At 36.1% G+C, this 17,174-nt stretch overlaps 1 protein-coding gene across 7 annotated transcripts in view; it reads left to right on the forward strand.

The window, feature by feature from the left end:
- Window positions 1-17,174, forward strand: part of wdb (widerborst) — a 79,604-nt gene that overhangs the window by 32,759 nt on the left and 29,671 nt on the right. The gene's annotated exons all lie outside the window — the stretch shown is intronic.

Raw genomic sequence — 17,174 nt, forward strand, 5'->3', positions numbered from 1 at the left:
TTATTTGAGAAAACAGGCGCGTTCAGTGCCGGCTTAAGACGGATTTTGCATCACCGAATTCACCAAGTTATTAAAACAAAACACTAAAAGAAAATTTATATAATAAATTTATATGCTTAGTTCGCATAATTTAAAAAAAAAAGTAATAAAGAACAATGAGTTAAAAAAAAAAAATTGTCCTCAAATTGTTAACAAAGCAAGTTACCCGAAAAAGGTACCGATTTTTTCAAAAATTCGTTATCCCCGATTGGCTCAAAGAATAAGTGAAATCAGTGATGCAAAATCCTTCAGTACGCTCCAGGTGTTTAAATACTCCTTTGAAATGATTCTCAGCTCATACTTAAGTTAAGGATATATATGCGTACGAGCCTGACCCGTGCGCATCTTTCCCAACCAATATAAAAGTCTCTTATCAAATATCAACAGAAATCAGATGTCAGATCAGATTACAGCTTGTGCTGCCATCTGGCGTATAATAGCAACTGCCGTTAATCAATTAAAACTTACTTGCGCTGCCACTAGCGTACAATAGCAACTGCCGGTAATGCCGTGCAAATATTCACAATAGTGCCATAGTACAAATCGATTTCTTTGTGTGCTCACACTCGTTTATTTTTAACAAATTATTTTAATAAAATATAGCTAAACCAAAGCTCTACGACCAAAATTGCCCAAAGCTCGCCAATGGCCCGAATCTCCATCTTTACAACCAAAACTTTATTTATAGATTTGGATTCCAAATAAGAGCGAAAAAGGAACCCGTACATAAAAACAGCAATCAGAAATCTATATCTATAAATCTTATAAAATAAAGTCGCTAAATGCCATGCATGCACATAACTTCACACAGAATGCTCAGATTTTAAAACGGTTTTTTGCATTTGAAAGCTTAGCTACGTGAGATGGTACAGTTATTATAATTTGAAGATATATATTATAGGGGCGTGGCAAATTGTAGTAAAAATCATAAAATTTTTGTTTACACAGCTATCATTCATAAACGGATGGATGGATTTAAAAAATTCTACTTTTCAGTAAAACTTTAAAATATTTACCTTCGATCTGCATCAAAAAAATACTTGATTCCTTTCTTATATCAGCCAATTTGTTTAAACAAAAGTAACATTTTTATCAAAAAATGCGTATGTGCGTTTGTTAGCTGTGAACTGTCCGCGCTAATTGCTTTTGAGTGAGGCTTGATGCGACACATACATACGTACATATATAGCATTCGCTGCGTTATTTAACTTCGTGCGTAGGTGTATAGGTATGTATGGATGTACAACACTACATAGTATAAAACAGTCGCTTTTTCTGTCCCTATGTCCCTTTGAATGCTTAAACCTTTAAAAGTACGCAATGGATTTTGATGCGCTTTTTTTTTTAATAGATAAAGAGTGATTGAAGAGGAAGTAACGGATGAACATATTTGGCTGAAAATTGGTGGAGGGGTAACTTAGAACCAGGAGACAGACATAGGCTAATTTTTATCCCGTTCTGGATAGGGGCTTGAGATCAAAACGTGGACCTGGGTAATCCTGGGATATGTTTGTACAATATGGGTATGGAATGTAAGCTGTTCATGAGTACTTTGATACGGGATATTTTTGGTACCCGCGGGTAACTAGGGTCTCGAGATACAAGCGAAAACGTGGACGCGGGTACCCCTAGAATGTGTTTATAGAATATGGATAACGATTGAAAGCTGTTGATGAGTGCTTTAGTATAGGGTAGTTTGCATACCCCTTGGTGACTAGGATCTCGAGATATAGGCCACACCGTGGGCCCGTGTACCCCTAGACAGAGTTTATACAATATGGATATCAAATGAAAGCTGTTGATGAGTGCTTTAGTAAAGGGTAGTTTTCATATCTATTGGTGACTATGGTTTCGAGATATAGGCCAAAACGTGAACCCGGGTACCCCTAGAATGTGTTTATACTATATGGATAACAAATGAAAGCTGTTGATGAGTGCTTTAGTAGAGGGTAATTTGCATACCCCTAGGTGACTAGGCCAAAACGTGGGGCCGTGTACCCCTAGACAGAGTTTATACAATATGGATATCAAATGAAAGCTGTTGATGAGTGCTTTAGTAAAGGGTAGTTTTCATACCTATTGGTGACTAGGGTCTCGAGATATAGGCCAAAACGTGGGCCCGTGTACCCCTAGACAGAGTTTATACAATATGGATGACAAAGGAAAGCTGTTGATGAGTGCTTTAGTACAGCGTAAGTTTCATACCTATTTGTGACTAGCGTCTCGAGATATATGCCAAAACGTGGATCAGGGTAACACTAGGATGTGTTTTTACATTATGGGTATCAAATTGAAGCTGTTGACTATTGTCTCGATATATAGGCCAAAACGTGGACCGGGAACCCCTAGAATATGTGTGTAATATGAATATCAAACGAAAGCTGTTGCTGAGGGCTTTAAAGTAATTTTCATTGTGATATTCGAATTAGTCGCATCAACCTGGCAATACTGAGCAATATGCATTGCGAAGCCGAAATAAAGACATGAATTAATAATACCCACATACCTATTTACATACGTACTATTCGATTTGCCTGAAATTTGGTATATAAATTTGCCTATATTAGTATTTACGATCCTTTTTTCCGGGAAGTAGATCAGAGACGGACTGGGACTGAGACTCGGAGTGGGACTGGGACTCGGAATGCGACTGGGTCAAAATAGATACCACCCTCTTGGACTGGCAATAAATGATGAAGAAGAATTTTAGATAAGAGAAAAGAGGGAAGGAGACTGAGAAAGAGATAGAGTGAGACCAGGCATGCTTAACCAACGAACCGATATCATTTCGTTACGATAATTAACGTTAATAAACGAAACAAAGTCATTTCGTTTCGTTTATTAACGTTAAGAACGTCAAATTAACGAAATGGTTTTGTTTCGTTTTCTGCCATATCAAAGCGAAATCAAATCGTTTATGTTGATTATTAATTTCAAACTATGCTGGCAAAGCTGATTGATGGCGCAGTCATTAAAGGTGAAAGCATTAGCCAAGCTGATTGCAACTTTTCTCATGAATTTTGACAGTACGAACATTTCTCAGAGTATTTTTGACATTACCACCAACGAATTACACAAACAAATTACATGGAGTTTGTGCGTGTATGTTCGCTCGCTGTTAGCACCTTACGGCATAGATGAATGGATTTGCAACTCTTTGTTTCGAGAGAGCGCTGTCAAAATGCACATTTATCAATGATGCCACTCCAATCAAAAATGAATAGATCTGAAAATGGGGATTTTTGACATACATTTCGGCGATTATAGTTTCAATCATTTAATAAAATGATAGTCGTAAAATATTTATTTCCTTAAAGTTATTTTACAATAATACGACTAGTTAGAGTTAAATATAAACAAATCTAAGTAAAACTAACATTTCGATTAAATTAATTAGTCAAATATTGTAACGCATTTAACTCGCAGTGAAAACCATATATTCTATTGAAATTTCAGTAAATCGGACCTATGATATAACAGTTAACATTATTTAATGGATAGGGCTTATCCTACATGTCTGGCGTTCCAGGTTCTGTGATCAAAATGGAATGGTTGCATCGGGAGTTCATATTTACAAACCCTGTTTTTAGTGATAACTTTTGAATGGGAAATAATATTTACCCTCCGCCTTCGAACTAATAATACTTACACTAAAACAAGTTTTTTATCCTTTTCCCATAATTTTTGAACGCTATTCTACAGTCGTAGGTCAAACCAAAGTTTACCAAAATTTTTGGCACGTTTTTTGTTTTGGCTGGCACATTTTTTGTTCTGGCACCCGCTTCAGCAGTTGTTGCTGGCAACAATCACAGATAAATCCCTCGTGAGAGCGAAAATATGAGAGCGTAAACAAAAGATTCGTATCAATCTAATCTATGCCTTACGGCTTCACCATGGCTATAGCATTGCCAGCACAATTCAAACATAAAGTATCACATTTTTGTTAACGTTTTTAACGTTAACGAAAGCTTTGCGTTTCGGTTAAAAACGAGATACAATTTATCTTGATAATTTCTTTATCGATAATATTTCGAAGTGTTTCAACGGAAACGGTGGACATTTTTTGATAAACGATTAGCTTAACGTCCCTGAGTGAGACGAAGATAGAGATAGATGAAGCAAAAAAGACGGAGGGAGGAGTGAATAAAAGGATTAAGAAAAAGTGAAGAGGGGAAAGGCAGAGTTAGATGGAAAAAGCTTATTAAAATGTATGCAGATAGACCAAGTTTAGGGCAGAAAAATGTCTGCCGGGTCTGCTAGTAATATATACGATGAGAAGGGTTTGAAAAATCACTTTATTTGCTTAAATGTAAAGAAGCGTCTGAAAAGATAATTTTTATACTCAGCTGAGCAGAGCTCACAGAGTACACATATATTAATTTTGTTCGCATAACGGTACCCCGTAACGGCATAAACTAATCGAGATAGATATAGACTTCTATATATCAAAATGATCTGGGCGAAAAAAGAAGTTCACTTAGCCATGTCCATCCGTTCGTCTGTCCGTGAACACGATAACTTGTGTAAATTTTGAAGTATCTTAATGAAATTTGGTATGTAAGTTCCAGGGCACTCAAACCAGATCGCTATTTAAAATAAACGAAATCGGACTATAACCACGCCCACTTTTTCGATATCGAAAATTTCGAAAAACCGAAAAAGTGCGATGATTGATTACCAAAGACGGATAAAGCTATGAAACTTGGTAGGTGGATTGGCCTTTTGACGCAGAATAGAAAATAAGTAAAATTTTGGACAATGGGCGTGGCACCGCCTACTTTTAAAATAAGGTAATTTAAAAGTTTTGCAAGCTGTAATTTAGCAGTCGTTGAAGATATCATGGTGAAATTTGGAGGGAACGTTACTCCTATTACTATATGTGTTCTAAATAAAAATTAGCAACATCTTCGTCATCCAACCGCCCACTTTAAAAAAAAAATTTGTTAAGTCATATTTTAACAAAAAATTGAATATCTTTACAGTATATAAGTAAATTATGTCAACATTCAACTACAACATTTGCTCCAAAGCTCTCAGTTGGGTATGTAATGTTCGGTTGCACCCGAACTTAGCCTTCCTTACATCTTTTGATTTGATTTGATTTGATTCACACTTCATCATTTAGCACTCAAGTCTCCTGGTTTGACATTTCCTTGGTCCCTTGGGAGTGAATCAAATTGGATATAGCCTATCAAACGTGTTTAAATATTACCTACACGTTACGGCTCCTGTTACAAATGTGAATACGTAGGCACATATTTTAACCAGGTTAGGCTTTTTCCATCGCAAGAATACTCAAAGTGGTGAAGCAAACACTTTCCCAAGACAGTCGAATAAATGACCGGGTGTTCTACTACACTAACATAGAGGATAGTCGAACTAGTCTAGAACTAGTTACTCTCTAACGTTTCAAGGCGTTTCTTTGGTGTAGCTCGGCAGAACAAAGCATACGTCAGAAAGTTTTCGGAGCTACACCTAGTGCTTCTAGGAAAGTGAGGTCCACAAAGGTATGAGTTCGAAGTCGCAGTCTTATAGCTTCTGTGCTGGCATATGGGATAAGGGCCAAGATGCGTGGTAGCGACTGGTGGTCGGGCTTGCTACTGTTCATACGTCGGGAATTGTAGCTCTTACAAGCAGCCGAAAAAATAGGCGCCCTTGGGCGTGATCAACACTAAGCCAGTATGATGCTAATCGCCAAACCGTTTCTCGGAACCGGACGCAGCTTTAAATTTTTTTTTGTGGTAATAAATTGCCAATAAATATAATATCAATTATTCAAGTCTTTCGGAAGCTGTAGATCATGTTTTCACGAAGTGTCTGCTGGCTTGAGTCTTAAGCTAGCAGATACTCCCGTTTCTCGGAACCGGACGCAGCTTTAAATTTCTTTTTTTGCGGTAATAAATTGCCAATTAATATAATATCAATTATTCAAGTCGTTCGGAAGCTGTAGATCATGTTTTCACGAAGTGTCTGCTGGCTTGAGTCTTAAGCTAGCAGATACTCCCGTTTCTCGGAACCGGACGCAGCTTTAAATTTCTTTTTTTGCGGTAATAAATTGCCAATAAATATAATATCAATTATTCAAGTCGTTCGGAAGCTGTAGGTCGTGTTTTCACGAAGTGTCTGCTGGCTTGAGTCTTCAGCTAGCAGACACTCCCGTTTCTCGGAACCGAACGCAGCTTAAAATTTTTTTTGTGGTAATAAATTGCCAATAAATGAGGTATAAATTATTTAGTATATAATATTGTTGTTTGCTATAGTGTGTCTGCCATCTTAATAGGACCTCATTTCAGTGAATACCATATGAAATGCAATACTGTGCTTTGTTTATACTGTATTTCTTAATTTCAAACAAATTCGCAACAATAATTAAACTTTTAAATTAAAAAAAAAAAAAAAATAAGAAAGGCGTAACGAAATTTCAATTGACAAAACAGCTGACTGCGAAAATTCGAAATTCCTATCCCCCATTTTTGTTCTCCCTAGGAAAAAAGAATTGGAAGAATTTTTCCGCGGGAATAAAAAATCTGCGAGAACAAAATTCCGAGGGAATATTTAAAATTGGGCTGATAAACAAACCATTTCCAAATATTTTTTTTATTAATTTTCGTATTACAAGCCTCCCAGATACTCATGCACATTTTTATGATATTGTTCCAGATCGTCAAACATACTGTTGTCGTCAGTAGTATGTTTCCATATTCATTAGTTGTGGACAATGTGATACTCTGAAGTACAGCCATTCAGTTTAGAGGTTTACGCGGATCAATTTAGGTGATCGGCGTAAACCTCTAGTTAGTAAGAAGGGGCGTGGCACCTCCCATACAAATGGAATATTTCATACTGCATATATCTGGATTTAGTAATGGTAGAATAATGAAAATTGTTAAGGAGCTATATGACGTTAACTCCTAACAGCACCAGTAATATATGGAATTGGGAAAAAGAAATAAATGGAATTTTTCAGAACTATGGCTGCCGTAAAAACTTAGGTTATTTCAACACGTAAAGTTTGATTGCAGAGCTGGGTTTGGCTTTTATTCCTTTAGTATTGTTTTGGGGTTTGTTATCTTTAGGGTTGGTATTTTTGGATGCGCCTGGAGGAAGCGGAAAAAAACATTTCTGCCATTTTGATATTATTTGATGTAGGAGCAAAAAAAGAAATCACTATGGCAGTTCTTCCTCAGGTACCGCGGATACCCTTTGTGTGGTGGACGTACAGCTCATTCCGTATTTAAATTACCACTGTCTGCAAACAGCTGATACATCGGTGTGCAACATAAGAAAATGGGCAGACTAAAATGAGTGTGTGGGATGAGTGCACCATGACTCATAAACAGTCGCTGCAAGTTTTAGACCGAACCGTTTTTTTCCGTCTATCGATGGCTTTACGTACAAAAATTTACTCTCTTTAGAAATATGAGAGCGCATTTTGGCGGAAACACTTCCGCAGCAGCTTTTGCTATACAACTTCTTGAAATTTATTATGGCAACATTCCCATTTCTTTACTAACAGATTTCATTTCTTTTCCTTCTATCTTTACAAACTATAAATGGCTTGGAGAAAAGGAATTTTTGGCACCTTAAAATGATGTTAATATCACTAGAACCGAGACAAGTCATCACTCTATTAACACAATCGTGGAAGAATTCCAAGCTGTGCATATCCGGTTGAATTTCTTAACTCTTTTGAGCCATCAGGAATTCCTCCTCATCGATTGATCCTTAAAAAAGGGCCCATAATATTTATGCTTCGTTATTTGGATTCTCCGCGCTTATGAGTGGGACCAGGCCTTACATCACAAAACTTTTACGAATTTCATTGAAGCAATTCATTTTATCGGGAAATTTCGAAAACAAAAAAGTTTAAAACCAAGAATTCCATTGATACCGATAGATATGCCTTTTTAATTTTAAATGCCTCCAGTTTCCTATCCCTATCAAAGACCCACTAGAGATCGTCCTTGATCAAGGGATTTATAAACGCAATACAACCTTTATAGCTTCAGTGCTTCCGAAACCCAATTGTCAATCTCACCTACGCGACGGGAATCCTGTTACAAATATAAAAGTATCATACAACAGCTGTAGCGATCTTACCACGTCAAGTTTCACCCATATCCAATTACGCGTAGCCTATATAGTATCATCATATATATTATTTCTTATTGCTGTTTTTATGTACGGGCCACTTTTTCGCTCTTATTTGGAATCCAAATCTATAAATATAGTTTTGGTTGTAAAGATGGAGATTCGGGCTATTAGCGGGCTTTGGGCAATTTTGGTCGTAGTGCTTTTGTTTAGCTATATTTTATTAAAATAATTTGTTAAAAATAAACGATTGTGAGCACACAAAGAAATCTATTTGTACTATGACACTATTGTGAATATTGGCACTGCATTACCGGCAGTTGCTATCATACGCTAGGTGGCAGCGCAAGCTGTAAGTTTTAATTGATTGATAGAACAGCTGATTTTTGTTGATATTTGATAAGAGACTTTTATATTGGTTGCGCAAGATGCGCACGGGTCCGGCTCGTATACTATAATATACATTTCGTTCACTTTGTATACTTCTGTGCAGTCAATCTGTAATTATATTGTTAAATTTGTAGACTAATAAATAAATACAATTTTTAGACTACTTAATAAATAAATAAATAAAAGGAGAAAATTAAGAGCACCCTCGACAAAACTATTCTCAAAATTGTGGTCTATCCAACTTATTTTTTTACCCGACAAGTCAAATCCTGCAGAAGACCTTGAGAAATCATCGAATAGTACCATGGTTTTGCAATTTCGAACCAGTTTTTTTTTCAATAAGAGCGCAAATATCTGTCTGTTTGCCACTACGTTTGTTTTTCTGAAATATTTAAAAGAGAGTTCTTTGCTGTTCTATAGTCCACATAGCCCAAAAGTAGGATCTCTACACAGAGATACTAATTTTAACGAGTGTGGCATTCTTTTAAATCATGTTAACTTTCACGAAAAAGCACAAGTGGAATATAAAATTATTTTTGTACTCATCTTTGCTTTTAACTAAAGCACAGAGGTATTTATGAACAGACAAGCCATGTCCAGTTTACCAGGTGCTTAGCCAAAATAATCAAAGTTCTTCCTTCCTTACAAATAAAAACCAACGTACATTCACACATAATACATTCACACTAAAATTCATAAGAATTTTATTTGAATAATTTTACCAAAAAATATGACTTAACCACGTTCACTGTCTCAACCTAAATATCTATTTTTCATTACTTTCTTTATCTGAAATTATTCTATTTATCGAATAAGTAATAATAAGTAAACTTGTATGTGTCTCACACATCCCAGCAGTGGCGTAGTGAGGGGGCATCTTGCACCGTGCGCTACTCACAGGGGGCGCCAAATGTCCGCATAGCAGAACTTCCTGAATAGTTTGTATTTTTGATTTCTGGAAAAAAACTTCTATACTAAAAAATTCATGCATATATCCGGAACACTTGTGACAGGTTGTGGAATAACTGAAAGCATATCGCTCATTTGCTGCAACGTCGTCATAACTCAAAAAACACAATTTTTCAGGAGATCCATTCAAAGATTTTAACTGCCATATGTTGCGCATATAAAGGCATATTTTCATTTTTATACCACGTGTAAATTTTTAACTGATCACGAAGATTTTTTTTATACAACATAGATCATGATATTTGGTATGTTTATGTGTTATTAACTCAAAAGTTATGTTTTTTGAGTTATGACGACGTTGCAGAAAATGAGCGATATATCTTTTTTTCTCATGTTCAACATTACGATAGGAATTATTAAAAAATGCTTTAACAAAACCTGTCAAACGTGAATCCGAAATTCGAGACACTCTCTGTGAAGAAGCAATAGAAAAAACGAAGTCCCTTTGTGAAAATTGGTCTTTCCGCAGAATGTGAAATTTCTTGTACCATGAAAAGTGTTCTCGATTGTCTCCAAAAAAAAAAAAAAAAAATACGTACAAGATTTACACGACTAAATTACATTATTTTTTTGGATTTCTCTTAGAAGTTGGAAATTTGTCAAACAGGGATAATAACGACGAAATTGTAAGGACTTGGGTGAAATTTATAATACAGCTTTCGATGGAACAGAACTTTTTATTTTATCTTCAGCCCATGATAAAAATATAGGAAGGTAAAACCATTCTCTATTCTCGGCGGTCGTAATGATTTTTTGATTTTTAAAAAAATTTTAAAATCTCTCTCAAACTTTGTGGAAATGCCAAACCAAAGGATACAAACAAAAATTTTAGCGTATTTGACTTTTAAAAATGCCCGTAAAAAAATAAAAATAAAATATGTAGATCGAAAATTTGGTATGAATTTTTTTTAGTTCGGTAATAGTTTTTTGTGTTTTTTGTTGTTTTTGTTTTTTTATTGTTGTTTTTGTTTTTTTGTTGTTTTTTTTGTTGTTTTTGTTTTTTTGTTGTTTTTGTTTGTTTGTTGTTTTTGTTTTTTTGTTGTTTTTTTTTTGTTTTTTTTTTTTTTTGTTTTTTTTTTTGTTTTTTTTTTTTGTTTTTTTTTTTGTTTTTTTTTTAATTTGGACATGGCTAAACCATGCATGGTCATAATTTGCTCATACCAGCATTCAGCTTACTTCCATCATTAGAGATGTCGCAGGTTTCGATTCACCTAGTCCAACTGGGGAATATTAATTTGTGGAAGTTGAATTTTTCCGACCCCTTTTTCCCCCTCTTTGGCGTTAAGTGGGACATCCCGATTTTATTTTGATGACATGCAGAGAGCAGCGCACATATGTACACATAGTAGTAGTCTTTTCTCGTCCGTCCATCTATGGTTCTTATTTTTGTTGTACAAATCCCTCGCCTGGATTAATCGGCTAGAACACTTAAGAATTCCTCTAACGGAGGTCCAAGAAATCGAGCAGTTTCAATATGGTTTTAGCAAAAAAAGTTGCTATTACAGTTTTTTGTTCCACATTACAGATGAATACATAATTTGTGCTATACACCAGGCTGGGGCCATAAATAGAGATCGAAGTTGGGGCAGAGTAACGCGCATATCCTACGGAAGTGTGCATTCTTCTTCGGCAATGTCTGCAAAGGCGGGAGTCTGAGTTTGAAGGAAATCGCAGACTCTGCGTTCATGTTGCTCTGGATCATACTACACCAGATCTCGTGATAGGGCTTATGCAGATGTCTTCTTATCTACCTTGGAGGCGCAACTACATTAATCAATTGTCTTTTGGAATGCCTCGGTGCTCAGACGTCTTAAGAAGATATTTCGTGGCAGTTCTAAGTGGGAAATTTGGCGGCCCTGCAACTTTCTCCGTTGCAGCGATTTAAGGATTTTTATGCATCTTTGTGCATTGTAGGCAATTTTGGATGCATTTGTATTGAAAGTTGTTCGGGTTCCACAGTAGTAACGTTATGCCATCGAAGTGGCTGTCCAGTTGTTGTGTTATGTGCAAGGTCTACGCCGTGAACAATATGGCCGTATGTACATTAAATCAGTATCAAGTCCTGTGATGTGAAAATTTTGAAGAGACAAGGGATATAAATGTTTATTTTGCAGCATAGTTTTCTTTTGTTGATTCCAATCTGCATTCGCAGTGAAGCTGCCGAAAAAACTAAGTTCCTCCTCATTGCCTTTCAACCCACCGGGGAACGAAGGTCCCTCCCTTGTTGTCCTTCAGCAAGGAGGGCAATGTTTCCTATAGTTCAGGACGAGGGTGGCAGAGGTATGGTGAAAATATTTTTTAGTAAAGCGGCGTCGAGCGAACTCCTAACCCTTGAGGAGGGTTCGTTTGACGTGGCGCTGATCCAGGAGCCGTGGCTCTCATCGGGAGGAAAGGTTTGTGGACTTAGCGCGTGCGGGTTTGGCGTTTACTACGCGCAAACGGAAGGACGGGGGCGAGCTGTAGTAATGGTAAAGAAACAGCTGCATTCATATATGCTGCCTAATTACACCACTGAGGACCTCGTAGCGGTGGCCGTTGAGCAAAAGAATAAGCAGGCATTTATCCTGGCGTCCTGCTACATGGCCCATGCTGCGGAGGTTCCACCGATGGAATGCAAAAGGCTAGTACAGGAGGAAGGGTGCAAAGGGCGGTTGGTCATAGGCGCAGATGCAAATGCGCACCACAATGCGTGGGGAGGAGCAGATACGAACGAGAGAGGCGAATCTTTATTTTGTTTCATCCTGCAAACCAGGCATGCTTAACCAACGAACCGATATCATTTCGTTACGATAATTAACGTTAATAAACGAAACAAAGTCATTTCGTTTCGTTTATTAACGTTAAGAACGTCAAATTAACGAAATGATTTTGTTTCGTTTTCTGCCATATCAAAACGAAATCAAATCGTTTATGTTGATTATTAATTTCAAACTATGCTGGCAAAACTGATTGGTGGCGGAGTCATTAAAGGTGAAAGCATTAGCCAAGCTGGTTGCAACTTTTCTCATGAATTTTGACAGTACGAACATTTATCAGAGTATTTTTGACATTACCACAACGAATTACACATACAAATTACATGGAGTTTGTGTGTGTATGTCCGCTCGCTGTTACCACCTTACGGCTTTACCATGGCTATAGCATTGCCAGCACAATTCAAACATAAAGTATCACGTTTCTGTTAACGTTTTTAACGCTAACGAAAGCTTTTCGTTTCGGTTAAAAACGAGATACAATTTATCTTGATAATTTCTTTATCGATAATATTTCGAAGTGTTTCAACGGAAACTGTGGAAATTTTTTGATAAACGATTAGCTTAACGTTAAGGTGCATCCCTGCTGCAAACCAATTTGCAGATAGCCAACAGGGAAAATGTCCCTACATACATTGGTCCAACATCCAGCAATGTTCTGGATATTACATTGAGCCCCGAGCGTGATATATCAAGGTATGATTGGATGGTTCTTGATAGACCATCCTTCTCCGACCATGCGTATATCAGCTTCAGCATTCCCCTAAAGAGGGTAGAGATGGGAGGAACCTTTAGAAACCCTAGGTCAACGAACTGGACTAAATTCCAGAAACATGTAGAAACAAAACTGGGACATCCCAAAGAGGTTGCCAATGTAGAGGAGCTGGAGGAGTCGAATGAATTCCTAACAAGGACCCTGCGTATAACAAAGCTTGCCCTCTTAGAAGATTCAGAGGAAAAGCAAAGCCGCCATGGTGGAGCAATGAGCTGAATCTTCTAAGAAGCCAGGTAAAAGAAATGTTTCAGCTCGCAAAGACCGCGGAAAGCGAAGCGTGTCGGGACGAGTACAGGGATCTACTGTGGATCTACAAGCGTGAAATTACCTGGGCGAAGAGAAACTCATGGAAAAGTTTCTGTACGGACATAGAGTGCTCCAGCGAAACAGCACGGTTGAAAAAAGTCCTAGCAAAGGGAAACATAGTCCAGGGACTAATAAAATAAGAGAACGGGGAATGGTCATGTAATAGTGAGGAATCCCTTGAGGTGCTTCTCGACACTCATTTCCCATCGGGAGACGGTTTAGAAGAGCCAGCAGACATCACTCACACTTCGATCACGGAGCTAGTAGTGCCGGGCTTGGTGACCGATACCAAGATAGAATGTGCAGTGAAAACGTTTTCTAAGTTTAAATAGCCGGGCCCAGACGGTATATTCCCGGCCGTGCTACAAGTTGCAAGTATGGCTGTCGTGGAATGGCTTAAAATAATATTCGATGGGTGCATAAGGCTGAATCATGTACCGCACTCTTGGAGAACTGCTCGTGTGGCTTTCCTACCAAAGGCGGGGAAGATCGGTCACGTGTATCCCAAAGACTATAGACCCATTAGCTTAACATCATTTCTGCTCATAACCTTTGAGAGGCTGATAGATGTGGTATTTATTATTATTATTATTTATTAAACATTTTCTAAATGCATATTTCAAATAAATTACAATATTGAAAGAGCACATTATATTATTATATGAGCCCTTGATTTTGAAAGTGGTCTAAGTCAAAATTTTTAAAAATCGAGTTTATCAGCTACTTGTTATCTAACCATAATAAAATAACATAATCTGAAGAGATTGGCGGTATGCCATGAAAATTAACTCGTAAAATTGAATGAATTTTTTGGTTGTTAAACAAAATATAGAAACTGTTTATTTTGAAAGTGGTCTAAGTCAGTCTGTTGAGAAATTTTGGAAAATAAATAGTAATTTTGTAATGCCTTCAGATAACGATTCAGGTATGATTAAGTAATCCTTAAAATGTAAAAATGTTCTATATATAGTTAATTGTAGACATTATTCTGCGCAGAAGTGTAAGTAATGCTCCCAAGAAATGGAAACGAATAAGAGTAATATCGTCTTCAGATGAATCAACTGATACTTTAAAAGTGAATTCGGAACCCCTACAAATGGAAGAAATTAACATGAAATCAAGAAAGAGGAGCCGAAATCAACATAATTATGCACAAAATTTAAGAAAAATTAAGAGAAATAGGGGAGGGGAATATGAAACAAAAAAGTCTAAGCTTGTGAGTGGCAAACTTTTCGAAAACAAATATTGCCTTTGTTCCAAACAATGTATAAATGCAATTGGATATGAAGACAGGAAAGCTAATTTTGATGCATTTTGGAAATTAGCAAGTTTCGAAAAACAGAATTTGTTTCTGCATGGTTTGGTTGGAAAACTATTAATAAAGCAAAGGCGACCCAGAAATAACAAAGGATACATGAGAAAATGTAGTTATAAGTTTCATATAAATTTACGGATGTCAGAAGTTTCTGTTTGTAGAACTTTTTTTTTGGATACTTTTAAAATATCTTACGGAAGATTAAGCCGTGCCTTAAATGCTAAATCCCCTGGAATGGATTTACGTGGCAAAATGACTGGTTCATCGAGAAAAACAGATGAAGAAAAAATTAACGTGGTACGAGAACATATTCTGAGTTTTCCAGCATGTGAGAGCCATTACACGAGATCACATCACACTTCAGGTCGAAAGTATTTAAGTGCTGACTTAGATATTCGAAAAATGTATGAGCTGTATCTAGAAAAATGTTATGAAAATAATACACCACGTGTGAAGGAGTGGACTTACAGGAAAATTTTCAATACGGAGTTCAACTTAAATTTTCACACTCCTCGCAAAGACACTTGCCAAAAGTGTGATTCACTAAAACTAAAAATAGAAGCATCCAGTAACGAAGACGAGAAGTTGCATCTTATGGAAATTTATGATTCCCATCTTAACAGTGCCGAACAGGCTAGAAAAAGTTTGACAGAAGACATACAAAGAGCAAAAGATAACCCGAGTGAATATTACGGTTTCACATTTGATCTACAGAAAGCACTTTCTTACCCAAAACTTTCTGTCTCGGTAGCTTATTATAAGCGCAACATGTAGGTATACAATTTAGGGTTTCATAATTTCCACAATGAAAATGCTAAAATGTATGTATGGGATGAAACAATCGCTTCAAGGGGATCACAGGAAGTTGCGTCTTGCATCTTCAAGCACATTCAGGACATTACCACTCAAAAGCATGTCATAGCTTACAGTGATGCCTGCACAGGACAAAATCGTAACATCAACATAGCTTTAATTTGGTTAAAAATTGTTCAGTCATCTGATAATAATGTTGAAACTGTTGATCATAAATTTATGGTATCCGGCCATTCTTTTTTGCCAAATGATCGGGATTTTGGTTTAATAGAAACTAAAATTAAAAAAATAAAATTATTTATACATACCTGAGCATTATTATAGTTTACTAGAAGTATGTAAAAAGAAAAACCCATTTTTGGTGGTACAAATGGCTCAGAGAAATTTTATTTCGACAAAAAAACTTAAAGATTCAACGAATAATAGAAAGAAAAACAACAATGGAGAAGCTGTGTCTTGGCTTAAAATTCAATGGATCAGATTTCTAAAAAAATCTCCATATAAGATGTTTTATAAAACTTCCTTGGATGACAATTCCGAATTCAAAATATTAGACCTCTCACCTAAAAAAGGAAGACCTAGAATATATGCAAATATTGATTTGCCTCCATTATACACAACTATTAGACCAATAACAAAAGAAAAACATAAAGATATGATGGATTTACTACCCTATATCCCACCAATTTTTCACAAACACTTCACTTCCCTAAATATGTCATAATAAATAATTTACTTTGTTATAATGAAATGAGTTTGAATAAAATGTTAATTACTAATTAAAATGTTTCCTTGGTATAAGTCATTTATAAAGTCATTCTGTTAATTTTGAAAGTGGTCTAAGTCATTTCCAACCTTTCAAAAGCACATTTCCAGTTAAAAATGGTAATAAATTTCACAACCATAATAAATTCTTGTTTGTTGGCACTACTTTACTGTCGAAAAATCATTTTCCATAGTGCAAAAATATTTTTCAATCCTTTATAACGCAAAACTCTAATTATCTCGAAACAAGGAAAATATGACTTAGACCACTTTCAAAATCAAGGGCTCATATAGCATAAGAAAAGTACATGGCATTTTTTATATTAAATTTTAAAGTAATATTAAATGCCAGTTCACATAGTAAAATTCTTTTTCTGTGTGGGGTGTGTAGTTTTTAATAATATTATAGAATAAATTCAGAATAATTCAGATAATTAGTTGAGGTTACGATAGCGAAACAATTGATAATTAGTTAAGGTTCCGATAGAGAAACAGTTGATATAGATACAGAAATTAGATATGGTTTACAATAACGTCCTCAGCAAGGCTTCTAGATCGTAGTGGCTAAAACTAATCAGATACATTTTTATTTTCCTTTGAAATAGGTTAAGATTTCTTATAACAATTGTTTTTGTTTTTATCGGCCTATTGATAAATGATTCAGGTTCGATTCGAGCTCAAGGCCAGAACAATAATTTTTTCTAATGATAATTATTGTTATTTTGTAATTTTTCTAAATTTGAAAAATTGTATTTTGTTTTTGGAATAGTAAGTAGAAAATTTATTGTTCTGGCCTTGAGCTCGAATCGAACCTGAATGATTTCTTATAACTTGTACAGAAGCAGGGAGGAGTTGAACATTTAGCACGACGTATATGAGATGAGATGTCCTAGCATGCGGAATTCGTACCGATGGAAGCAGATTGCTCCTAAGGTTGTAGACTTCAGAAGGATAACTT

Source organism: Eurosta solidaginis, chromosome 1 (assembly GCF_040869045.1).
Source record: "Eurosta solidaginis isolate ZX-2024a chromosome 1, ASM4086904v1, whole genome shotgun sequence".
Classification (NCBI taxonomy): Eukaryota; Metazoa; Arthropoda; class Insecta; order Diptera; family Tephritidae; genus Eurosta; species Eurosta solidaginis.